We start from the raw sequence: 27009 nt of genomic DNA, 5'->3' as shown, positions 1-27009 counted from the left end.
GGAAGAAACTTTGCGATTTGAAACTATACATAGAAGACACAAATAAGAAACTACAAAAATTAGATAACAAATGGTCTTTAATTGAGAATAGAGTTGCGGAAAGGAACAACGACTCAGTGACATACAAGACACTGCCCAAGAGGTTAAACTTCTTCAAACCAAAGTTGTGCACCTTAAAAAACGAATAGAGGATTTGGAAAATCACAATAGGCGCAACAACCTATGCATTTATGGACTTGAGGAGTGGGTGGAAGGCTCTCTCCCTATTTCATTCTTTCAGTCATTTTTCCAAAAGTTCTGAATATGCCTAAATCAACCCATTTGAACATACAGAGAGCTTAAAGACTGGCTGATCTCCTGCATTTTCCTTCAACATCGCACAGACCTCGTGGAGTCATCATCTTTTTGAAATATCAGGATGCCCCTCCTGGTAATCAAAGCTGCCAAAGGTAGAATTACTTGATCTGGTAGTACACTCTTCTCTCAGGAACCCGCCAAGCCCACTGCAGATAGATGAAGAAAATGTCTGGACATGCACCCTGCTCTTCGCTCCCTTGATGCTTGTTTTGGTCTATTTCACCCATGTCTCTTTAAGGTGACTTAGAAAATTAAAACAATGATGTACGAATACCCTGTTCTTTTGCAGAAATGTATAGACAGTTGTTAAATTGAAGCGATGGATACATCTAAACTTCCACATTACTAATTTACTTTGTCTATGTTGTGTTTTTACGTTTTAAATAATTTTTACATAAATTATTCTCATTGTGTTACTTTTTTGCCATAAATGTTTATGTTTTTACTTACCTCGTGTGTGATAATGTGAGTCCATTTTCTGAATTTTCAAGCGTTCCATAATGCATTCAATCATGAACACTCAACTTTCATTCAAAATGACCCACCTCAACTGACCCCATCTTTATGGATGGACTTAGAATTATATTTAATCCTTCACTTTCCAGAATTTCCGTCTCCTTTATGGATGGACTTAGAATTATATTTCATCCTTCCCTTCTCCTTTCCAAAATATATTTTATTCACTCAACGCCCGACTTTTATGTCCCTCCCTACTCTTAAAAATGCTTGCAGTCTATTATGCCCAATATATATATCTGTCCCTTCCAAGACTGATCAATTTCCTCAATTTGGTATAATAAATTCATTAAGATTAATAATAGAACTATTTATTAGAAGTCATTGAGACACACTGGTCAATTATGGACTCATCAACTAAACAATCTTGTATTTCCTTCTCTCAAGCTCAATATCTCTTTACACGCCTGTCCTTCTAATGAAAACAAATTTAATTCTTAGCTTCAAGCCATCTCTAATTCCTACACTTCTTTAAGCTCAACTCCTATTTTTGCCCCCACTACAGCCTCTACTAATAACCCAGTACATGTGTGCTATCTACTCCCCCCATAGCCTCTCATATTTACAACACCCTCCCTTCCTCATTACCTATTAGGGAAAAATATAATACAATGGGAATCTGATTCGTAGGCTTCGTTTCCTTACTCTCTAGGGAACAAAATATGGCTCAAGATATGCAAATCATTACGTGCCGCTAACACAACCCAGACTCTATTTTTAATTTACAACAGACTTCTGATTACTCCAGCTAAGTTACACAATTTGAATCCCAACGTCTCTTCAACATGTTAGTCATGTAATGCAATTGTTTCAGACAAAAACATATGTTATTTGAATTTCCTACTACTTACCAATTTTGGTTAAAAGTCTGGTCACAAATCAATTCCATTGTTCACTCACATATACCTTTTAACTTTACAAATGTATTATTTAGGCTGTCTTGCTAATTATTGGATTGATTATACTTTTAGTGTCCACATTGTTGATTTACTAAATACAGTTGCATTCCAACAAGTAACAGAAAACTGGGAGAATTCCCTTGATACATCTTATCAAGCATGGTGGTATGGAATATGTTACAATCATAGACTAGATGGAGCATATACCCATGCACTATCTTAAACATTGACAGGAAAAATCTATGGACTCCGGTAACGATTCTCCTAACTCCTGTCCTCTCAATGCTAACCTGCACCGGCCCTTAACTGAAGAAGTACACAAACTTCCTTGAAATACTTGTTTACCTCATGTGTATGCACATAACAAGAGTTTTTTCTCATTCATCATATTTTATTCCTAAATCGTACTCTAGATTGTTACTTTTGTTTTCAATCGTTGCTTTATTCTCACCTCATCAATATTTGCTAATATTGTCTACACTTTCTTTCTTTCTCTTCTCTCCTTTTCTTTCTTTCTTTTATTACTTTTGGCTTACATACAAATTTTATTAGAATGTTATTATATTTCTAAATGTATGCATTATATTATTTATTCAGCTTGTTGTTTATGAACATTTCTTTCTTTAGTAAACTTCATCCTTAAAACAATGTATAGGGCACTCAACTTCAGATTTCAATTAATTTGAGATTTAAGTATTAAGTAGAATACAATTGAGATGGATTGCTTAGCTGGGTCAGATTACCAGAAGCTTTACAAACATAGTTGGCGGTTAGGGCCTCAATAAAAATGTAACTGTCTTTGTGAAAATGTAATTTTTAATATCTAGGCTAATACATCTTGCATTAAACTGATTACAGAGACATAATATCAAATTCTATGTGCCTTTCAAAAATGCGAACTAAATATGGATATATTTGGTAACAAACTACACATGATGTTCAGTGCTCATTGTGGGTAGATTGCAGCCTAAAATGCTAAAGACGGTGTTTTTAAATTATAAGCATTATGCTAAGAAAAGTGCATTCCATTTTTTTCAGTCTAAGAAAGGAATGCATCTATATTACAGGGTATTAGCAATATTATGAATTTCGAAGGTACAGGACAATAATTGCTATTATCCTAAATGTTTTTATTCTTATGTTGTGATGGTGGTTTTAGATGATATTACATGAAGTTTGGGAAAATAAATGTAAAAAAGTGTTACAGTTGTTTTTTAGCAACTGCACACTGACTTTTGGCATTAGTAGTTTTATTTCTGGTTATAAATGTGTCACTTTAGAAACTAGAGTGCAATTTCTGTGAGCTAAAAACCCAGGCTCACTGGATATCTTATACCTGGAGGGCCATCTCAATCTATGCATTGCTCCAAGACATTCTGAACATACAAGCTTGGTAGTGCTGTTGATGAATACAGGCCCCAGCTAGGCCCGCAGGACACAAGGGTTCGCTCTCCTGTAATGGAATCTATAAGGAAGTTGGCACGGAAACTGCAAAGTACAAAGACAGCATTTATTAACCCTTAAGGGTGGTCCTACAATCCACACAACACTCTTCAGTATTGCATAGAGTAGCACAAAGAACTTACGTACATGGTCCCCTTTTATACACAATAGAGGGGCTCATAAGTGGGTGGATACAACATGAGGCCGAAGAACATTACCATTTATGGTCATTTTCGATACTGAATCAATATCTGGGTGGAGCTAACACACTCCTTGAGCCCGCGAAAACATGGTCAAGCAAGGCTAACTGATAACAGATGTGGTCAAGTCTGGGCATGTGCCAGATGGACAAAAGGAGCTATTTATAGACTGTTACTAGGCAGATTACAAGAGCAACTAACACAGAGGTTGGACTCTTCTCGTGGGGAACACGTGGAAGCATAACAATACAAAATGGAGTCCGAACTTCGGTCAACATAACGGAGAAAACATGATCTGCATAAGGGAATTAATGTCTTTAGTAAATGCTTAATCACATCGTTGTTTCAATTTACAACAGACGACCCTTTCAGCATTTACTGAAGACATCCGGTTTATTAGGATAATCATCATATATGTCAATTGTCATCATTTCTTCAACTTCTTTAGCTAAACGTTTCTGGTGAGCAACATCGGCAATAGCTTTCTTATCAGGGATACAGAATGATACACATAATGAGCAGAGCAAGGGACCACATTGAACACAGATACAGCACGAAAACAGAACCGCTACAATAATGCAGAGACCAGTTAGAACCTTCCATCCCCAGGCAGTAATTAACGCCCAAAACCATCCAGAAAAGGACCAAGTGCCGTTTTCTGTATGGATCTCAGCTGCAATTTTATGCAGTTTATTAATGGCATTATAAACTGATGGCGTATGATCAGGGATAAACACACAGCAGCTACTTCCAATAATTTTACATGCTCCTCCTCTGTCAGCTAGCATAACGTCTAATACCATACGATTCTGCAATGCAACAATTCTAGTAATTTGCAATTCCTCCGTAAGATTCCCAAGAGCAGCAGCAGTCTGATTTGTCACAGCTTCTACCACTCTTGTTAATCTTCGGATCTTCCTACTGTTCAGGGCAGCTCCAACAAAGAAAAACAGTCCTAAGTTAAAATCAATATACTGCTGCAGACTGGTATCAGTCTGATCTACATCGTCAATTGATAAAGTACGTTTATACCTATTTACAGTCACATTATTCAATAATTTCAGATCCTTATGATAAGATGCGGGAGCTAGGAATACAGGAGGTAATAGAAATGATACATAGCATACCCCAGACCACCCAGCCGGCAGACGGTAATAACCTTTATTTCCACACACAAAGTACGTATTATGGGAGGCTAAAAAGGTACTATTGTTCAACCCATCAATGTTCAGAACAGTTATACAATCACTAACACCAACAGGGATAAAACCCACACTCTGGACACACAGGTCCGCTTGAGCTTGTGCTACTTGAATCACAAATTTGTCCTTTCCCACAGTGTCTCTTGTGTTCGTGAAGATGTAGGGAATGGATTCATTGTCTGGTCGGTACTCTTCCCACTCCCAAATTGTCCCATTCGCTTGTGGATACCCATTTTTGTCTTGATGGCATTCTTTATTGAGTCTGAAGAGCAATCGTCCCACTGTCGGTTTCCGAGTGGCAAAAAGCAAAGTATACCATGCTCTACAAGAACCATTATGAGAGAAAGGAAGTGGTATAAATGGCGTTCCTCCTTTCTTCTGATGAGCTGGCATCATCCCACATATCCAACAGTTCGTAGCATTCGTAGCAACGTGGGTATGATGCAGCATCTGGATGAAAGTGTTGTTCAAGTAAGACTGTCGATGCTTCAACTCTTGATACGGTAATGTATAAAAGTAGTGCTCCTCAGGCACCGGAGTTGTCAACACAAGAATCTTCCGAGCGGGAGTTACATCCTCCACGAACCATGTGGTTATCCCAACAATGGCTACTGTCAACATGAACCCTAATGCACAAAGGATTTTCTTTTTCTCCATGTCAAAGTAAAAAAAAAATAAAACCCAATATCTTCCTGAAACTAAAAGTCTGTCAGAACTCTTCCCCTTGGGCAGCGGTTGATTTCTTCACCAGCGGGCCAAGGCGGGTGTCGCTACACTAATGCAGGGCTGGTCCCCCCCCCTTTGCCTCATCGGCTCTCCGTTTCACTAACCCAAGGGCCGTTCTGACAGTATGTCCCGGTACTGGAAAACTCACTTCCTTGGTCGAAGATGATATCGCCTTCCTCCAGGAGTCGCGTGGTCCGGAAAGAGCTCCTCAGTGGCGTTTGGCTCCGCAGCACGGCCTGTCTCTGCAGCCAAGATTTCTCGTTGATCGGTCAGCACGGCAGGTTCCACCAATCCGGGCGGCACCTTCCTACAGTGCAGGGAATGGATCCAATTCTTTCTGTTGGAGACTCGCACAGCCGTCCTCGTTGCGAGGAGGACCTGCTCAGGACCCACCCATCTCGGTTCCAAGCTGTTTGTTCTGTCAAATATTTTCACCATCACGTGGTCACCAGGTCGGAGACCATGTCCTTCACCGGTAGACCGATCAGGGAGCGCCTCTCGGACCTGTTGATGAATAGAAACCAAGTTATCCGTTAACTGTGCCAGATAATCGTTCATCATTACACAAGGTACATCATACACAGCCTTAGGTTTTGGTGGACCCCAAATATTCATTGGGCGTCCGAAAACAATCTCGTACGGTGTAAGGCCAGTTCGGGAGTGCGGTACCGATCTAATTGACAATAACGCCAGTGGCAGAGCGTCTGGCCAAGTCAAGGACGTCGAAGCTTGAATTTTAGCGATCTTGAGCTTCAGCGTACCATTATACTTCTCGACTAGTCCTGCAGACTGAGGGTGGAATACCGCGTGAAACTTCTGGGTGATGCCCAGGCCCTTCAAGACGTACTTTATAACATCCGCTACAAAGTGAGGCCCATTATCACTCCACAGAAGTCTACAGACGCCATATCGAGGGAAGAACTCTTTCAGCAGCAACTTCGCAGTAGTCATTGCAGTATTGTCTTTCGTAGGGTACGCTTCAACCCATTTGCTGAAAGCGCAGACCACTACTAGAACATACTTCAGATTATTACAGCGCTCAAGCTGGATGTAATCCATCTGCAAAACCTCGAAGGGTGCAGTAGGTGTCACAAATCCTCCTGCCGGAGTTCGAGTACCCTTTCCTGGGTTATACCTCAGGCAGATCATACAGGTCTGCACCACCCTCTTCGCTGTGCTAGCAATCTCTGGATGCTCCCAGACTTGGGTAAGCAATTTCACAATTGCGGAAGCTCCAACATGTGCTAGCCCATGTGCCATCTGAACCATAGGTTGTACAAAGGCCGTGGGTAATTTCCATCTATCCATCTGCTTATTTCTCCAGCAGCCCTCGTCATCCAGTTCTCCCTCATTAGCCCATTGTTCCCGCTCTTTGTCAGAAGCGGTCCTCTGCATTTCCCGCACTTCCTCCTTCGCATCATGCCATCTTTCCAGCTGTGACTTTACTACATACATGGCAGTAGTACCGGGCTGCATCGCAGTCTCCCGTGCTACTCGATCCGCTAACGCATTCCCTTCTCCAACTTTATCAACTACTTTCCTATGGGCGCTACACTTAACGATGGCAATTTTCTTTGGGTATGTCAGTGCAGTTAAAAGATTATGAACTAACTCTCCATGCATTATCTGTACTCCATGTGACGTTAAAAACCCTCTCTCCTTCCAGAGTAGGCCGAAGTCATGCGCTACTCCGAAGGCATAGCGGCTATCTGTATAAACATTCACACATAGTCCTGTACTGAGCTCACATGCTCGTGTTAATGCTATCAGTTCCGCTGCTTGAGCTGATTTCTGTGGTATGCGTGCTGTCTCCACTATCGTTTGCAATGTGGTAATCGCATATGCTGCTGAAGTCGTACCATCTGGTAGCTTCAGGCAGGATCCATCCACCCACAGTTCTCCATCCACATCTGAAAAGGGCGTATCCTGGAGATCAATACGACCCTTTGTTTGTTCCTCAGTCACGAGAATACAATCATGCGCTTTCCGCGCCTCAGGCTGGGTTTCGGGGTATGGCAACAATGTTGCCGGGTTTAACGTTACGCACCTTTTTAACGTAATGTGAGGAGCCAAAAGCGTCAACTCATATCCCGTTAAACGGGCGCTGGTCAAATGCTGCGTCTTCGTTTGATTGAGCAGGGCATCGACAGCATGGGGGACTAATACCAACAACTTATGAGATAACACAATTCCCTCACTTTGGCGTATTGACACAGCTGTCGCCGCAACCGAGCGAAAACACCCTGGTAATGCTCGGGCGACAGGATCAAGTACAGCCGAAAAATATGCACAAGGGCGCTGCTTATCGCCGTGCATCTGCACTAAAACTGACAATGCACATCCATCTTTCTCATGCACATACAACGAAAAGGGTTTTGCATAATCAGGGGTCCCTAACACTGGTGCTGAACAAAGGGCCTGTCGTAGTTGCTGAAAAGCAGTATCACACTCATCTGACCAAGGGATTGGGATAGGCGTGTCCTTTGTCAAGAGGGCTAACAATGGCTTAGCTATGTGCGAAAACCCCAATCTCCACTGTCTACAAAAAGAAACAAGGCCCAGAAATGCACGCACATCCTTCTGTGTGGACGGTCTCGGTGTGTCCAAAATTACTTGGATACGATCCGGTGTGAGTGCACGTCCCTCCTTAGACAAAAGGTGACCCAAATAAGTCACCTTTGGTCTACAGAATTGCAATTTCTTCCTAGATACCTTATGATTGTGGGATGCTAAAAAGGAAAGTAAGGATAACGTACTTTTTTCACACAACTCCAGGGTGTCAGCCGCCAGCAAGATGTCATCGACATATTGAATGAGGGCGACCCCCTCGAGCAGAACAAAGGAATCCAATTGTCTTTTCAAAGCCTGACTGTAAATGGTAGGGCTTTCTGTGTAGCCCTGGGGAATCCTACAAAAACGATAAGATCTATTATTTAATGTAAACCCAAAAAGATATCGGCTATCAGGGTTAATGGGAATGGAAAAGAAGGCATTCTTCAAATCGATCACGGAGAACATAGTCGCCGTAGGTGGTACCAAAGTAAGCAACGTCGTGATATCGGAAACCACTGGGTATTGAGGTATCACGATCTTGTTCACTTCTCTCAAATCAATTATAAACCGATAAACTCTGGCATCCGTATCCTTTTTCAGTATGGGAAGAATCGGACTGTTACAAATGTTGTAGGGGACTTCCTCCACTACCCCTACCGCCATTAAATCCTGCACTATCTGTATGAGAGCCTCCTCACCCTCCTGGGAAATACGGTACTGTGGGAGGCGTGGTAACACCGCCCCCTCCTGGACGCTAATGTGGACCGGTGGAATCACCATTTGTCCCACATCAGTATCCGAAGTTGCCCACAAAGCACGAGGGAGGGTAGCTAACAGCGCATCCTCTGACATCGCACACATCCGTTCAGATCGGGGGTAATTGTCATTCAATATTACCCGCACACCAGCAGGGGAGCAGCGGATCGTAGCCCTAAAATGCTTTAACATATCAAGACCCATAATGTTGTCCGGTGTGTACGGGGCAAGCAGAAACGGACAGGGTGCAGAAAAGGAATCAACCTTAAACATGAGGGGCTGCGAAAGAGGGCTTCGGGAGAGTGTACCGTCAAACCCTACCGATGTGACCATTAAGCCGGATGGGGGAGCCCCCGGAACCAATTGCTTAGACAGTGCACTACGTGTCGCTCCCGTATCCACTAGGAACTGATCCGTAGAGCCCAAAACCTCAGCCGATACATAAGGGCCCTTCTGATCGACCGGCACCTCAACTGATTCTAACCCCCATCCAACGCATCCCTATGCATGCTGAGAGTCATGGTACCCCGACCGGTCAATCCCTGACACTTGATACTGATGCTGGCGATCGAAAACATTTGATCTATCTCGGTGCTGCCCAGCAGAGTCAAAACGAGCCTGTTCGTTAGAATTCCCTCGAAAGGTCGAGAAACCCCCTCTACCTCGCGGGCCACCGTGGGTATGCCCCTGACGCGATGCATGCAACACTGGGCAGTCCCTAGCCCAATGACCCGATTGCTTACAATACGCACATTGGTTCCTATTCAAATCAGATCGGCCCGAGGGAGGACCATAAGATCCTCCCCTACCTCTATTACTACCCCGTCGGGGCGGGCCATAGACTTGTGCCAACATCACCTTAGTTTTCAAATCTTTCGATTTCTTTTCTTCCTGGCCCTTTGCTTCCTGCTCCTGACGCTCATAATACTGGGCGATAGTCAGGAGGGCTGTCGGTGTAGCGGAAGACCAAGAACTTTCACTCGCTTTTAAACGGGCCGCAACTGCCGGCAGCAGATTAGCCACATATTTATCCGCAAAAAGGTGACGGCCCGTATCGTCAGTAAGCGACTGGCCACTAAAATCATGAAACGTCTCCTCAAAGCGCGTAAAGAAGTCCGCAACTGACTCGTCAACTTTCTGTTTACATGCAGCTAACATATTCCAGTCAATCTTTTTAGGGGGGATAATTGTCTTCAGCTTAGCCACAATAGCAGCAGGGAGATCTAAAATACTCTGGGGCGGTTTCTGCGCGGGCTTCCGCTCCCTATCCTCATCCTCAAGGTCAGACCACCGGGCCTTAAAGGCAACTATATCATCTACCTTTCGGACAGATCGCCACATATCCGGTGGTAGAATAAGGCCAAAGAACAGGTCTATATCTGCTAAAGTCATAACGCAAGAATTCAAGGCCCCCTCGACTTCTTCGTAGAATGCCGCTGGATTCTTGCGGGGGTCAGGCAGCGCATTCTTTAATGCCATAACATCAGCTCTATGCCACGGAGTATAAACCCAATTATACACAAAATATCCCTTAGCATCGGCGGAGGTAATGTCCGAGCTAGTCCCCGCTCCTTTAGGAGGAACATACAAAGGCGCCGCCTCGCGCATTGGCTTAGCATGCACTAAATCGCTCTTATCTGATTGAGAGGTGGATGAGTGGCCTTCTGCGGTACACGAATCCGACTGCGTCTCCTCCCCTGCTCGTTGGCGCGCTTTTTCTTTATGGGCCAGCACCGCGTCCCGCAAGGCAAATAGCCGTCGAGCCGTATCAGGAGCCTTAGAGGGAGAAAAAACACCATCATGCAATGCTTTAGCATCCGATGTCACTTCTTCAGGCTCAAAGACACTAGAATATTTCCGAAAAGCAGCAATCACTTCCTCAGCGAAATGACTCAAAAAATACAATCTCTCTCTATCCTGCCACGACCCCCAAGTATGGAACAATTCATCCACGGACACCTTGCCCTTAAGTGCACGGAAGGAAATTTGCCGAAGCTCAGCCATATGCTCAGCCGATAACATGGACCGCGTATCTACCTTACCCGGACCCGGGACAGAATCTTGTGGCCTCGGTGCAGATGCGCCAACATAAGGGGGCGGAGAGCGATCTAGTAAATAAAAATCATCATCAAGATTATTAAGGACAGGATAAAGTGGCTGCCGAACAGCATATTGACCCGAGACTTGCAGCCTACGCTCTTTCTCTTGCCTCTCCGTTTGTTCTTTGTCCTCCCGACGCCTCGCTTCCTGTGCCCGCACATGATCATTCTTCCGTTGTTCTTTATCAAACAGCGCTTTCTCACGCTTCTCTCGCTCACGCACCTCCTTCACCCACAACCGCACACACTCAAACATATCCTGACGAGCACGCCGCTTACACATACACTGTTCCACATACTCAATCTTACGTATATCAAACGATCCATACAAAGGCCATCGCAACTCAGGATCTTTTTTAGTATATTTCCTCCATACTGTGCTGTACATTATGGAAGAAAGACCATGCTTCACATACATATCCCTATTAGGAGTCCCCTCTGGGGGAGCTGGAGCAGATTCCTCGAGGTTCAACCGGTTTCCGAAACAGCAACACCACTTACGGAGTGCGCTGAAAGCAGGCATGCTCAGGAATAATGCAAAATATGCAATATTATAGAGAAAATGGCACTTAATCGTTGCGCCGTTCAAAGTTACACAGCTCCGGAGAAATCTCTCCACATTACCTGCCTATATGTGTTGCAACGCATATATTTTCACAAAGACAAATACAAAATATGACTAGTCATCACAAATCAAACTCAAATAGCCAGATCAGGCTTCAAAAACTCGGAGCAAGTACCGTACACCGGTTCTTACCAATCAAGAGTCCAGATTCCAACTGCCAAGCTCCACAATCGCCCAAACGGCTTTCACGGCAGGACCGACAGAAGAGGTCTCAGTCGAGGACCGGCGCCACCCAGACGGTCAGCTCGGAAGGGAAGGAAGAAAAACCTCGGGATGCCAGGGCTAAGACGCCGCTGGCAGTGATCACGTCCCCGGCCAAATTCCTCACCTTCGTCGCGACCAGTCCTTCGAGCATCCGAGTCGCCGATGAGCCCCACGTGACGGGCGCCAATTGATGAATACAGGCCCCAGCTAGGCCCGCAGGACACAAGGGTTCGCTCTCCTGTAATGGAATCTATAAGGAAGTTGGCACGGAAACTGCAAAGTACAAAGACAGCATTTATTAACCCTTAAGGGTGGTCCTACAATCCACACAACACTCTTCAGTATTGCATAGAGTAGCACAAAGAACTTACGTACATGGTCCCCTTTTATACACAATAGAGGGGCTCATAAGTGGGTGGATACAACATGAGGCCGAAGAACATTACCATTTATGGTCATTTTCGATACTGAATCAATATCTGGGTGGAGCTAACACACTCCTTGAGCCCGCGAAAACATGGTCAAGCAAGGCTAACTGATAACAGATGTGGTCAAGTCTGGGCATGTGCCAGATGGACAAAAGGAGCTATTTATAGACTGTTACTAGGCAGATTACAAGAGCAACTAACACAGAGGTTGGACTCTTCTCGTGGGGAACACGTGGAAGCATAACAATACAAAATGGAGTCCGAACTTCGGTCAACATAACGGAGAAAACATGATCTGCATAAGGGAATTAATGTCTTTAGTAAATGCTTAATCACATCGTTGTTTCAATTTACAACACTGTGCCTTATGTTATTCTGGAAGGGCCATTTTGGGTAGGCCTTGGCGCATTTTGTAGGCCAACATGCAATCCTATCAACCATTTCAGCCTTGTTAATTTGCTATCCATCGGACTTTAGCCAGATTACACTTCAATTGGCACATCAGAATACTATGAAAAAGTTAATTAATTCCCACATCCCATACACATGGTCCATTGTATAATCTTGACACCATTTTTTTTCTATATCTAATGGCGCTTTTTGCCTGCATATTCTTGTTATGTTTAAAGAAATTGCTTTTCAAGGGAGGGATCCACCTTCACAACATTAATACATGTTCACTATATTTATAAGGCAGGTCTTGAGAACTTCAATCTTCTCAGAGAAATGGTGTTTGTTGCAATGAATTGCAAGATGAGAATTTCAGGACAGAGGGGTCTACACTCAGCAAAGATCTTCAAGTTGGTCCAACTGTCACTCTTTCCATTTCTCTCAGTAGGTATTAATACTTTATTTATGGAATAAATCGATCGAAAATACTTCACCACCCCATGATCGTACAACTATTGTATAATTGGTCAGCGGGAAGTGATGGATTTTATGATGTATGTCTATGATACCACACTGACCAATCGCATGCAATGCAACAAACCACCTTGTTGTGCTGTGAGAAAGAGAGAGGGAAGGAATGTACTGTATTTAACATTGTAGGGCGCTTTCCTGCTCTATGCCTGCGCTGGGGCACAAATTGCTGCTTAGTACCAAAGCAGGAACCCTTGCACCATGGTGTAAGGGTGCCTGCATTGTAGGCAGGATTGTTTTTGTGCAGGAGGAGACACCTTCCCACATAAAAAAAATCTTCTAAGATGTTTCCCTCTTTCTATGTGTGCTGCAGAATTCAGTACACATAGAAAGAGGAAAAAACTAGAAGAAATAAGCACATTTCGCCGCATTATGGCTTCTCTGGGGAGGCGTAACATTTTGATGCATTTCTAGGTCTACCACTAATGGTAAATCTGGGAACTCACCAAAATCCTTGGTTGGATGCGAGGAAACATCCACACTTAACCCATGGAACTCCTCCCTGGGGTAGAGTAACACAAGGCAGTGACTTAGGCTGCCTTGTGTTACAACACATTTACCAAGTCACGCAGGGCCACATAAAGTGGCCTTTCGTTGCTCAGTAAATATCATTCTAAGATTTACATCACCCTTGCTCCCGCTTGAGTGGTGTAAGGGTGACGCAAAACCATGAACAGAATACTATACTAAGAAATTCAGCACGCATGCAAAGTTGGAAAAGGTATGTGAAATGAAAGCATTTCTCCTTCCTTGCGCCTAGTTGAAAAGGGTGCAGTTTTCTCACGCTAAACCCAATCTACTGTTTTTAGTAAATTGGTTTTAGTGTGAGAAACCTTGGGTGGTTGCATGGGAACGCCCATGCACCATCCTTGGTACACCCCCATGGTGGAAAATAATGCGAAGCAGCGCAATGCGCTGCTTCGCATTACTTTTACGATATTTCCAGCGCTAAGCCAGTTTAGCGCGGGAAAGTTAATTTGGAAAAAAATAATTTACGCCGTTTTGTGATGCAAACACGGGGTAAAATCTTAGTGAATCTCCCCCTTAGATTTTTTTTTTTTTTAAACATTTTTTTATTATTTTCAAAGCAACCACACAATACAATTGCTCAACGCCCTCCATCCCCCATCGGAGAGTTTATACAAAACCGTGACATCAAGTGTACAAAAGAAAAGTCACCCATCATGCGCAGAGCTCCCCCCCACCCCCTCCCTCCCCCACCCCCTGTCAGTGTGCCTCCCTCTGCCAGCCCTCGTCCTGATGCGCCCCACCCAGCTCCATGAATCGTGTATGAGTGCTCAAACCTTCCCTAGGCAAATCTCCCCCTTAGATATAGCCATTGCATTAAACTCTGTACAATTTGCCCGCTTATCCAAAGTTTTACATTTTTCTCTGCTACAGAAAATGGGTAGTTTAGATTTGAAAGGCCTGATGCACAAAGTTATTTTTCAGCCAGAAAGCTTATGATTTGCAAAATCACAGGCTTTGTAATTACAAAAGCCATTTAGTAAGTCAGAAAAATCTTTCAAAATTGCAAAAGGGCTTATGCGACCCACTAGGAATTGCAAAGAGGAGTGGGTGTGAAAGAGGCAACCCCTTAAGGGCTGGATCGGCATTTGCGGGCACCTGGCATTTCCCCGGTGGGCCGCCAGATTGGGGGCCAGTTTTTGTTACCAAGGGCCCCCCGTAACAAAATCGGCCAAAACCGACCCTAGCACACAGGTCGCCCCGACCCTGATGTCAGGCTGAGCGAGCTGTTTGCCGATTTTGCTGAGGCAGTCCCAAGGGAGGTGTAAGGGAGGCACAACGAGGAGAAATACCTTTATTTCTCCTCATTTTTCCTTTTTCTGTGTGTCCTGCATTCAGCAGTACACATAGAAAGAGGAAAATCCTCTTCTGATTGTTTCTGTGCAGGAAGGTTTCTCTTCCTACACAGAATTAATCATCCCCTCAAAGCAGGGGTTCCTGCTTTGGTGCACAGCAGCTCATTGTTGCCGGCAAAGGGGAAAAAGACAGGAATGCACCGTATCTGATAGATACGGCGCATTCTGGCCCTTTTCTTTTACCGTAGGGCAGCGCAACAGGAATTCCTGGAGCGCTGCCCTACAGTAAAACTTCATAAATGAGGCCCGCTTCTCCAGATAGATTGAGAAAAAGGCTTCACAATATTCAGATATGAGGTCAAATCTAGAATATTTGCAGTGGGAAGAGTAAATATAATCACTCTTTGGTATAAATATTGCAGGTGGGGAGCATTAGTCTGGAAAGGCATAAATGTTGCTAGGACATTTGGTGTGTGGTCAAATCTTTTAGCTCCTTTCACAAAACAGATCCTGCAATTTAGGGAACTTTTCAAAAATTCCCAAAACTTTCAAAGAGACCTATTGCAAAGAAATAAAAATCTCAATTTATTTAGGTCCATTTCAAGTAGTGCAGACATTTTGCACTGACCGGACGTTTTCCCCATACACATTTTATTAAGTAGCACCTATTGAAATGTATGTTGCAGGGAAAATGCAAAATTCTGAGGGGGATATTTACAAGTAAGTGGCAGAGTGAGGCTGCACCATATTTACAAGGATATAATGCAGCCTTGCTTTTCCCCCTGCACTGGCGCTACACTTAGAAGTGTAGCGCCAACACAGGCACCCTTGCACCATAGTGCAAGGGTGTCTACGTGCAGGGGAAGATTATTTATGTGTAGGAAGGTGTCCCTTCCTACACATAAACAATCTTTAAATGCTGTCACTTCTATGTGTGCTGCTTAATGCAGCACACATGTAAGTTACAAAATGGAATTTTTTTTACAGATTGTTTATGTTCAAGAAGGGGGACCTTCCTACACATAAACAATCCAAGGCATTTTTCTTTTTTCATGTGTGCTGCACAAGGCAGCACACCTGGAAAATGGAAAAGCGAGGACAAATAAAGCATTTCTCCTTGTTTTGCTAAGGTAAGACAGGGTTATCTCTGGTCTTAATTTTAGCGCTGCCTCCTATTTACGCTGCCCTTTTAAATAGGGGGCAGCGTCAAAATCAATGGGTGTTGTGGTGGAACACCCACCGCAACACCCACTGCCCACCCCTTTCACGCTAAGCATAGCAGGAAAGGGGGCCTTATTTAAAGGCAGCGTTAACTCACGTTAAGTGGCTTAACGCTGCCTTTTAAATAGGTCAAAGCCCCTATCGCCACGGAAACGTCACAAAAAGTGATGTTTGCGTGGCGATAGGGGCTTGTACATATGCCCCCAAGTTCTGCTGCTGGGGAAGCAGAAAATTGTTTGGTATTATGCTTTTATACTCCTCATTATTTTCCAATTCGACCTGTGGGACCGGGAAGGCACTACACTAACAGAAACAAACCCTGCGAATCTAGTAGAGCTTAATTTTAATGGCTATCTTCAAACCTGTCTGTAGCACGAGCACTTATATAAAACTATATCATGATGTTGATCTTTGAAAGAAGCAATAAACTTTGTCTGAGGTTTCTTTGCAGAAGATACGTTGGGGCATATTATCAAGCCAGGCGATAATATTATCGCCGCCTTAGCGGTAGAAAACTGCCGCTAAAACGGCGATAATGGGCTGGATAATATGCTCTATGGAATTCCAATTGAAGCCCATGTTAGATGTGAAGGACATCTAACCTGAGCTTCAATTGGAATTCCATAGAGCATATTATCAAGCCCATTATCGCCGTTTTAGCGGCAGTTTTCTGCCACTCATGCGCGATAATTTTATCGCCTGTCTTGATAATATGCCCCATTGTCTTTGACCCCACGTCCTCGCTTTAGGCAACACCATTGTCTCAGCTGTTGGGTAATCAGGGACATGTTCAGGGATATTGTAATCTGATTGGTCGTTGCCAGACCTTATGATTTAAGGCCTCCCTGTGCCAGTGCTCTCTTCTGCACATAACACTGCTTCCTGGCCTGCATTCAGCCAGCATTGTTTGAAAATCATGAGGCAGCTATGGTGAGAGCGATAAGACAGGGAGACACACAGATGCTGCCACAGAGGGTTTTGCTATTTTTGGATGGATGCTGATTTTCATATCTTTATGTTGAAACAACTGAAGTATTATTCTGGCTTTTTCAAACATAGGGCCGAATGGGTTTTGCTGTCAGTCAGTCAGAAATAACTTTCTTTCGCCAAAACAATGATGGCATGAAAAGTATTCTACAAACACATCAATTTCCATTGTTATTACATATATTAAGACAAGTTTACTAAAAAGAATAAAAATTGGATTGAAAGGTTATTCATGTCTAAAAAGAATGATAATTCATCAATATACACACAATTATTGTACAATTTAGTAGATTAATTTACAGTTTAAGTATCAAGTTGGAAATATAGTCTTCTTTTTCTCATGGCAGATAAAAAGAATGAGGCCAAAAAAACACATGGGTTGGGATCAGACAATAACTGTAGATAATATAAAGCCACACGACACTGTTTAAAATTCATTTTGCGAATAAGGGGGGCAATAAATCTTTTTCTTTCCTCACCATAGAATTGGCAAAAGAACAAAAAATGAAGATCATACAGGGTAGATCGATTGTCACAAGTACAGGGTGGCAGTTCGGAGATCACAGAGGTTTTAAAAGGAAGACCTAACATCAAGGGGATATAATTTAGACAAAATCTCATTAAAATATATCTATGTTGTAGATTTGTAACAAACGATAGATAAGTAAGTTTTGCTGTCACTTGCTTTTGTCGTACTACTGACTTCATTCTGAATTCCTGGAGTTCCTGGAAGTAAACCAAGGGTATGTCAAGAGTAAGCCACACCAACTTGTGGGAACCATTTTGTAAATCAGGCTCTTATGCTTGAGCACTGGTTAGCACAGACTTAATAGGCGAGTTTTTACAGTGCAAAAATGACCAGTGAAAAATAAAATTTACACAGACTGAGTGCCTATTGACAAATCAATAGCACTGAGCAACATGTCACAAAATTACAGGGCATATCGGCAAGCAGGCGATAAAAAATTATCGCCGCTTTTGCGTCCGTTTTCAGACGAAAAGCGGCGATAATTTTATCGCCTGATCAGCAAGGTCACGCTATCACGTGAAACCTTGCCTGATCGCCATTTCCCTTAACGCCCATCTTTGCATCTCTAATGAGATGCAAAGTGGGCGTTCCCCTCCAGGATAACGGGAGAAATGTCGCGAAGCGACATTTCTTCTATTATCAAGCCTCACGCAAAGCAGCATAGCGACAAGAAAAGTAGCGATAACCTCTGTTATGGCTACTTTCCTTACGCCTGCTTTGAAACTGACTTAGCCATGATATCCTGTGTAAGGTGGATATCATGGCTAAGTATGTGAGTCTCTATCAGCAAGCTATCGCCAAAGTTGTGTGATTATCGCTGGAATTCCAGCGATAATCGCACATTTGGCAGCTTGCGCTCTGAATGTTATCGCTTTGGAGATAAGCGTTGCTAATAGCACGCTATCTCCGCGATAAAATTCAGAGTTGGCCGGTGATAATTATCCTCACGCTAAGAGCGCTGAGCGATAATTATCGCCGGCCCTTGCTGATATGCCCCTACATTTTTGTCATGAGGTTAAAATTATGGTTTTGTTCTGTTCCGTTGGTGCAAATTTGTATTTCACCAGTTTTGCACTAATTAACCTGCTTGAACTGTTCTCTCTTGTAGCTCTTTCCTAATATGTTAAGTTGGCAACCATCTGAAGGAACCCTGCCGCTGAAGCTCCAGCATCCTGTAAACAAAGTTCTGGACTTGGACGAATCTGCAGAAACCAACAACATGCCAGTAGCCCAGGATGCAGTGGATGAATATCTCCATGCTTTTCTTTTCCTTCTGGTGTGGCTTCAGCAGCAGGCTAGTGAGCATGATCTTCCAGGCCAGCACCTCCTCCATCTCAATGTCCTTGGTCTTGAAGCACTAGCCAATCCAGGCTTGCCCAGAAAGTAGCCATGTTTGCAGTGTTGCCAAAGGCCAGAAAGGTGTGTCTGCCCTTCCAGGGGTGGCAGACATATAGAGTAGCATAATTTTTGCTCCATCCATTGATGATTGGTTAGGCCATATATATTTTTACCTTTGGCCTTATGTGCTCGTGTGATGCAATAGTACTAGTCAGATGTATTACACAGAAGGTATAGAAAGTGAATCTATTGTGTGTTATGACATAGGAGTGTGTGCATATTAACGTTTTTCCTTTTCAGAGACATCTGGATTGTTAAGATTAATCTTCTATAGGTTTAGATTGTAAGGTGGTGCGCTAAAATGCATTAAAAAGAGGTGCATTCGCCAGAGTTTAGCGAGAATATATTTTATGTATATTCAATGCTTTCTTTATAAATGTGACCAGTTGTCGTTTTTGATTAATAATACGTGTATTTCTTTATTGCACCACATGTAAGAGTACAGTATCATTTATTGGATTATATGTAGATTGTAGAATGAATATGCATGTATGGGAAATTGTTAAGTTAGCGTGATTGTGGGACTTAAGCTTACATTTGAGACTTAACTTAAAGTTGTTTTTCTGCATGTTTTTCTTCTCTGCAGACCAAAGATATTGCTTAGCTAGTAAAAAGCACATTGTATTTCAGAGAAAGAGAGCCGATGCGAGGAAGAACTGGCCGGGTCAAATCATTTTAATGAGAAAAAAAGGGAGGGTTACTCGTTGGTACTATCAGACAAAGGGAGGAATCCAAGGATTTCTTGGAAGCGGAGACTAGAATATGGGAGTAGCGTTCAAGATGCCAAATTATTTCTTGGGAACTGGAAAAATACTATGATGTGTATGAGGTCATATTTCTCGAAAGTTCTTTGTACATTTTAAGTAGTTAACACACCTTGTGTTTAGTCAGATTCCCTTTAGACTTGGAGAGGTACAGACTTCTCTTGTCATCTTTGATTGTGTGGTTTTATGCTATACATGACTTACTTATAGAACCCCTAAAGAGGTTTGGATGCTGACAACTTTCTTGCTTCCTTGATTCAATAGGGTTTCCCCTATCCTTAGGTTAGTGTAGGGTTTAGTAGTTGCTACAAATCTTTACACAGTATAGGGAGAAGGATCAATACCATTAGTCTAGTCATCAAATCCTTTTCCTTATTTTCTGTATCGCTGCTACTGACTTCTTTACCCTAAATAAGTAATCCCCATGAAGAACCCTACTGCCTTACAGCCATACGATCCTATGCAAATAAGATGATCACTAGAAATAAATATTTGAAAATCCTCCAAATTCTACAGAAATGTTGATTCTCAGCATAGAATGGAGCCCTGCTTCAAACTGCTTTGTGTGACTTGAAGGTGGAGAGAAAGTTTCTCCTGCTTTGAAAACACAGATAATATACATATATATCTGAATTATACCTGGGAATTTTGATCTCAGTTCATTTATTTGTTTGTCAGTAAGTATCCCTTTCTCAGGAAACGCCCACTAAGAGTATTCATTATGCTCCAGCCAATACAATCTCCATGTGTAGCTGGCAATTTAAGAAATATTATACTGAAGACAGCATGCCACTGGATAGAACAATTGGATGTAGCAAACCCACTGGGGTTAAATGAGGCACTCAATTATATGTGTATTATTTGAGTAATGTGGATATAATTAAAGTTATGTATGATCATTTTAAGTGAGGTTTTCTGGTTTGCATCTCACTGATTGATAACTTTACATAGTTTAATGAGTAAAATCATGAATTATCGCATCAACTGTACACATTTCTTGAACTGCCATAGAAACTGGAAAAATGTAACATGAATAGGAGCAAGATCGCTTCTAAGAAGATTTTGTTTGATTGCTTATACACGATTCATCAAACGTTTCTTTTTACTGTGGGTATCTGGGAGATTGATTGAGCTGGTTACGTTTATATTGTGATGATGGTCTTGTACATTGTAAAATCAGATTTTTAATTTAGAATGGAGAGGAGATGATACATCACATCTGGGATAACCTATGGATGTTTTTCTGTATCCGAGATATGACATCTGAACAAGATGATAAATTACTGTGATTCCTTTTTACCAGATTCCACACAAGTCCAGAAATTGAAAATGCGCTTGACGTTAGTTTTGAATACAAAAAGAGAGAGCACCCACCAGGAAAAGCAGTAAACATAAATACCTGAACGTAAATAATAGAATTGCATTTTTTGAAGCAGAGAGTAATGAACACTGATTTGACAAATTATCACTCAATTATTATTAAGACATTTTCATACACTTTTTTGTTCTAGAATTGTTTTACCTCTTTTTCTTTTAGACTTTGGCCCTGAGGATGCTTTTGTAGACTAAAATATCTTGGGGAGAGGAAAAGATGTATTTGGAATTGATGGGTAACACATATGGAACTGAAATTTTCATGGCATGAAATTGCAATAAATTAAGATGCAATTTGAATTTACAGACATACCTGAACTATCTCAAAGTATATAGACTACATATGTTGCAATGATTTATCACTTGAGTTGTGCAGCCGTGAAACGAGAAGTACACCATAGATATATCATATGTTTTACAGGGATGGCCAGGGCCTTCAACATCCAGCACAGAGTAAGATTGAATATATGTGAATGTGATTCAATGGTTCAGAAATTAAGGGTAGAGGACCTTCATTCTTTTCTTTTAATAAGACTGCTTTTATCCCCCCAGAATGGATCACCATATATTGCTTCCAACGAGTAATGCCCATAAAAATGTCAATCTCCAGAATAAGAATTCTTTCTCATATTGTCATGATTTGTTGAACATCGTGAGCACCGGCAGTAGATACATTGTTAAAGTATATCCACAAACTTATTTCTGAATCTGTCAATTTGATTTTTTGGGGTCATGGTATGCAAGTGATTATTTGCAAGGTTGGACATACACAGCCTCAAATTATAGGTACGCCGTCCTGGTGTGGGTCAGAATTGAATACATGGAAGAAGCAAAGTGACCGATGGTACATGTCCTGCAACTCTTGGAATTCATTAGTTGATTCGAAATGTTGACAGTATCAAATGCGCTGGCATACTAAGGTTATCACAATAGGTACCAAGAAGTAGAATTGGACTTGATGCACTGCTAAGTGTAGGAAACCCTTGAATGTATATGTTTATCATATTGTACAAGTTACAGCACTTTCACCTTTAGGCACTACGCTGTCTGAATTATTGCTGATTCTTGCATTACCCAGGGGCGGTTCCTCCGCTAAGGCAGAGGAGCGTCGCCCCACTAGTTAAAATGCCCCCAGTGAAAAATAAAATGGTAATAAACATTATCACCATTTTATTTTTCATTGACTCAGCAAACCCCCATTCTGAGCCGAGTATCAGGACGGGGGCGTGGCTGCTGCTGACTGGAAGCAGCAGAGAGGAGCGAAGGACTGGGCACTTTAAAGTGCGCATGTCTCTTTGGCCATCCGTCTTGCAATGGTCAGCCAAACACTCAGACTTTAAACCTCTCAATCCAGCTGTCTTGGACAGCTGGTTTGAGAATGAGCAAAGGCCTCCACTGCTCTTTGGAGCGCAGAGAGAGCTTGATCCATCCAATCCTGGCACTGCTCTCACAGCATGAGTGCAGCACTAGGATTGGTTAGTGGGCTTGGCTCGGGTTTGCTGGAAGTAAGAAGAACACCGGGACTGAAGCGAGGACTGAGGTAAATTAGTTTTATTCCAAATTCTTTTTTTAAATGTATTTTATGTCTGTACATATCCCTAAATCACCGACATGCATTACATTACTCTTTTAAAATTGATCATTTTAACTTCAAATGATAATGTAATGCATGTCAGCATGAAGTTAATCTAGTTTACTGTTGCTCACCACTCTCCCTCGCAGGCAGCCGCCACTGGCATTACCCACGGGCATGTAAGAATACAACTGATTAGCTCACAACAAGGTCTCAGTTTAATGTTTCATGATTACAATTAAGTTTATGACAGGTTAACACATGTAATGGACGTGGTAGAAATGAGACCTGGAGAACCCCTGCTTAATTTTTCATATTAAAGTTTTGAAGGCACTCCCACTACCTCTGATGTTGGTGTCCCCTGCCACCCCAAAGGGGGCTTCTGTCAGCTAAGCAGCATCTGCATTCATCCAGTTTATGAGATTCAAAGTTAACTCTGAGAGAAAAACACATAAATGTTTGAGCAGTTAGGCTGAAGCCAGACTGCATTTCTGGGTCAAGTGACTAAGAATGCCATGTGCACTTTGAAACAAACTCATACCTGGTTAGGTCGGTATCAGAAACTAAATTTATCAACTGTACAAAATCACATGGCATCCTTTTCCGTACCAGCAGTGTGAGATTCTGGCCTCCAAATGTCCCAGAAAAAAAGATTTTATTTAAGTAGAGATGCTTTGATGACTGGCTGCAAGTTCAAAGCTTCAGGATATATGTATGATAAAGGTGGTTTGAAAAAACTAAGGGGCAGATTTACAAGCCCCTTGCGCCACTTTTGCATCACTTTTCCCATGTTAAAAGTGACGCAAAAGTGGCGCAAGGGGCTTGTAAATCTGCCCCTAAATATCTTGGAAAATGGTAGATATGGTTCACTGTCATATATTTATCTAATAATATTACGTTTATTCTAAATATGCAAGGATTCCACTCCTGAAGGTGCTGCCTTTTCTCTAAGTGGCGTAGCAAGTGGACCATAGGCCTCCAGCAAGGAAGTAAAACGCGTCCCTCCACCCCATCAAATGGTTTGGTAGTGCAAAACTGCCGCAATTGGCAGCAGAAGCCCTTTTAACTCAATTCAGCTGCATGACTTCCTTTGTTGCATTCCTGTTATGGGGGCTAACCTATGAGCCCCTTGCGGCACTTTTACGCCACTGGCCTGTCACTTTGTTGACGCACTGGCAGCCTAAATAATGGGTCACGTTGCGTCATACTTACAAAGTGACGCATCTAGGCAGATGCGTCACTTTGTAAAGTCCTGTGCTACATTATACCTGCTTCAGGTATAATGTATGCAGGGTGGATGTTCCCCTCAAGAAAGCCTCATAGAAGTGGCGCAGCGAAATCTATCAGATTTCACTGCGCAAATTCCAGGACGCCACTGCGTCAAAACCTTAAACCTGCCTCACAGCATGCGTTAGGGTGACACAGTGCAATAGATATAGGCCTCCCCATGCATTGCTGGAGTTCTGTCATGCTTACGACACAACTCCAGCAATGTGTGGGTTTTGCACCAACAGATACGTCAGGATTACTGACGCATCTGTCAATCCTTGCGACATTTAGCACCGCACAGTAAATATGGTGCATCCATGGTGTCGCAAGGAGGGTGCACTGAAAAGTGTTGCACCGCAGTTTTACCGCAACAATGCAACACTTTTCATAAATAAGGCCCATGGGCTTTTCTAGGCAGGTGTCTCATGTTCTAGGGTTTCCATGTGCTATAAATTAGCTCTTGAATATGATGATCACATTGCTGACATGTAGGTGTAATAGAATCATGTGTCTAAAATATTCACAATTTATTTGTGTTTGACTTCTGTATCCCACTTTTAACACTTATCAATACCTACAAAATGTAAGATAACTTTGCACACTGAACCCGTTATCTCCCTCAGTGAGTCAAAAGAGAGTGTTTCGGCCAATTAGGAATTTGTTTCCTGGTATTGATCCTGCAATCTGTCCTGGAAACATTTTTTCTAGCTCAGAAGATCAATTGTTTATGCCTCCCTTGGGGAAGAAAGCTAATGATATGTTATAAATATGACAGCTTACAGAACCTTGCACTATGGTCTTTCTAAAAATGGAACAAAGAATAATGAAAGCCAAATCCTGATGGAAAAAAGGCCTGCTCCACATTGGCAGCTGTCAGACCACTCCACAGAGATGAAAGTATGTTTTGTTCAAAATGATCTCTTGATAGGCTCCCTCTTTGCTGAATGCTGATTTTGATGTAATGTGTCGGTCTCCTTTCTTTCTGACTTATTGATTTTCATTATCTTTAAATTATTATTTAAATTATAGAAGATTTGTTAACATTTTACATAAATCCATATAAATTATTGATTTTAATTATCTACATATTATTATTCAATTGTGGAAGATTTGTAAACACTATACAACAATATATGTAGGTGAATTGAACTATTGTCAGGGGTGCATCCATCGGTGGTGCAGCCGGTGCAGTCGCGCCGTGGTCAGAGCTGTGACGCGTCCCCTGTTTGCACCAGCTGCACCTTAGGTAAAAGCTCGCCAACTCCCAGTAGTTTCTAGTGAGCGCCTCCTGGAGGCTGGCTGTGTTGTTAACTCTTGTCCGGTGAGCAGGAGGAAGAAAGTGCCACGAATAGAGGCAGGCCTCAGGCAAGCACTGGTAAACTCATCCATGATAAGCTGTACAGACCATACTCAATATGAGGAAGGTGACAGCAGACAGACAAAAGGAGCAGCAGAAAAGAGGAGGAGGAGGAGAAAGGGAGAAAGTGAAGGAAAGGCAGCAAGAAGGTGGCAGGGAGAGAAGATAAGATAAGGTAATATGTAGTGGAAGAAAGGAAAATGTCAGAGAAGCGAAGGGGAGGAAGAGGCTAGAGAGGACTGGGAAATTAAAGGGAGACATGCAGGATATAGATAATAGAGATGAAGAAATTGGGGGAGAGAGTAAAAAGGGAAAGAAAAAGAGGATTGGGTAATGAAGAGTATGAAAAGGTGAAAAAAGGTTAAGGAAGGAGATGAAGACGAAAGAGAAAAAGGGAAAAAGGGGAAAAACTGTGGATGGAAAGTGAAAGTGCAGAAGGAGATAAGGGAGAGATTGATGGGGAAAGAGAAGAAAAAAGAAAGAAGTAGAATGAGGAACTCAAGACCAGATGCATAAAGCATTTTTCCTGTCGCAAGCGGGTGCGATTGGAAAAATGCTTTTTCTGATGTACAAAATGCTAAATGAGATTCGATAACTTGTTACTGAATCTCAATTTGAATTCACAATTTGGTAGTTGGAAGTGAAGTGTTTTGGGTGTCCCTTCCAAATTCCAAATCGGTATGGTATGTACTATTGTTTTGCAACCTCGTGTATACATTGTATAAGGTATCCATGCATCATTGTGCTGTTTTGTCAGATAATTGTTTCTGGGACACCACTATCTGATCATTAGCATGCACCCTAATTCCTGTCCCTTCTTGATCTACTAGAACTAGCCATCTAACTGAACAATTTTTCCATCAGAAGAAATCAAATTGGGGGCTTTCCTTTCAAAAACATGGCAGCCTTTTTTTTCTCTATCACGCAGAAATTTTGACTGTCAAAATACAGTAACAACATAGACTAAAGACACAATGGGTAATGTTTAGGAGATGAAAGACAGTAAAATGTTTATCAGCTTCCAAACAAAAAGTGGTTCTGTATTTCAATTTAATGCACAAACAAAAGTACTCTCAAATTATGGAACATGAAAAAAGTATTTTAGTAAATTAATCTTGTTTGGTGCTCTAATGAATATGCATGGGTTTTATAAATGTAGGTCGAGCTGTAATTGATAAAGCCAATTTGAAAGGACATTACATATCCATGAATAAAAACTCCAGGTATTGTCTCAACAAGAACAAATTGTTTTGCCCCTCACTGCGCACAATTCTTGCCAAACATCTATTTGATTAATTCTCCACAGTAGACACAAATTGTATGTCAAAACAGGAGGCTGGTGTTATGAATAAACTTTTATTCACTCCTCCTGAGTAACAAACCATTAAAAGTGTTCAAGAATAGAACTTAAAACATCACAATGAGAAAATAGAACGTTCAGTCCCATATAAACTGTGGGGCAGATTTACAAGCCACTTGCGCCACTTTTGCGTCTCTTTTCCCATGTTAAAAGTGACGCAAAAGTGGTGTAAGGGGCTTGTAAATCTGGCCCTGTGTGTCCTCCATCTTCCTACTCTTTTGGTTGGTGCTTCTGAGCAGATAAGTATTTAGAGTACATATACGTTTTTGGGATAAATGGTGTGCTAAGGTTTGTTTGAATTTGAGTGATATTACCCGATTAATGGGTATTTGGGTGTTTGTATGCTGAGTTTAATATACTAGGGGGTATATCAACAACAACCGGCGATAATTATCGCTAAGCGCACTTAGCGCTAGGATAATTAT

General features: G+C 42.2%; 1 long non-coding RNA gene across 1 annotated transcript in view; it reads left to right on the top strand.

Moving 5' to 3' along the window:
- The window catches only part of LOC146785899 (uncharacterized), a 25501-nt gene extending 4870 nt beyond the window's left edge, over window positions 1–20631 (top strand). Inside the window, exon 2 of the long non-coding RNA XR_014970522.1 lies at window positions 18598–20631. This is a non-coding gene — a long non-coding RNA (uncharacterized LOC146785899). The remainder of the gene's footprint in view (window positions 1–18597) is intronic.
- The last annotated feature ends 6378 nt before the right edge of the window (window positions 20632–27009 follow it).

This window comes from Triturus cristatus, chromosome 11 (assembly GCF_964204655.1).
Source record: "Triturus cristatus chromosome 11, aTriCri1.1, whole genome shotgun sequence".
NCBI classification, from domain to species: Eukaryota; Metazoa; Chordata; class Amphibia; order Caudata; family Salamandridae; genus Triturus; species Triturus cristatus.
The sequence above is the reverse complement of the archived record's forward strand: the minus strand, read 5'-3'. Positions and strand labels throughout refer to the sequence as shown.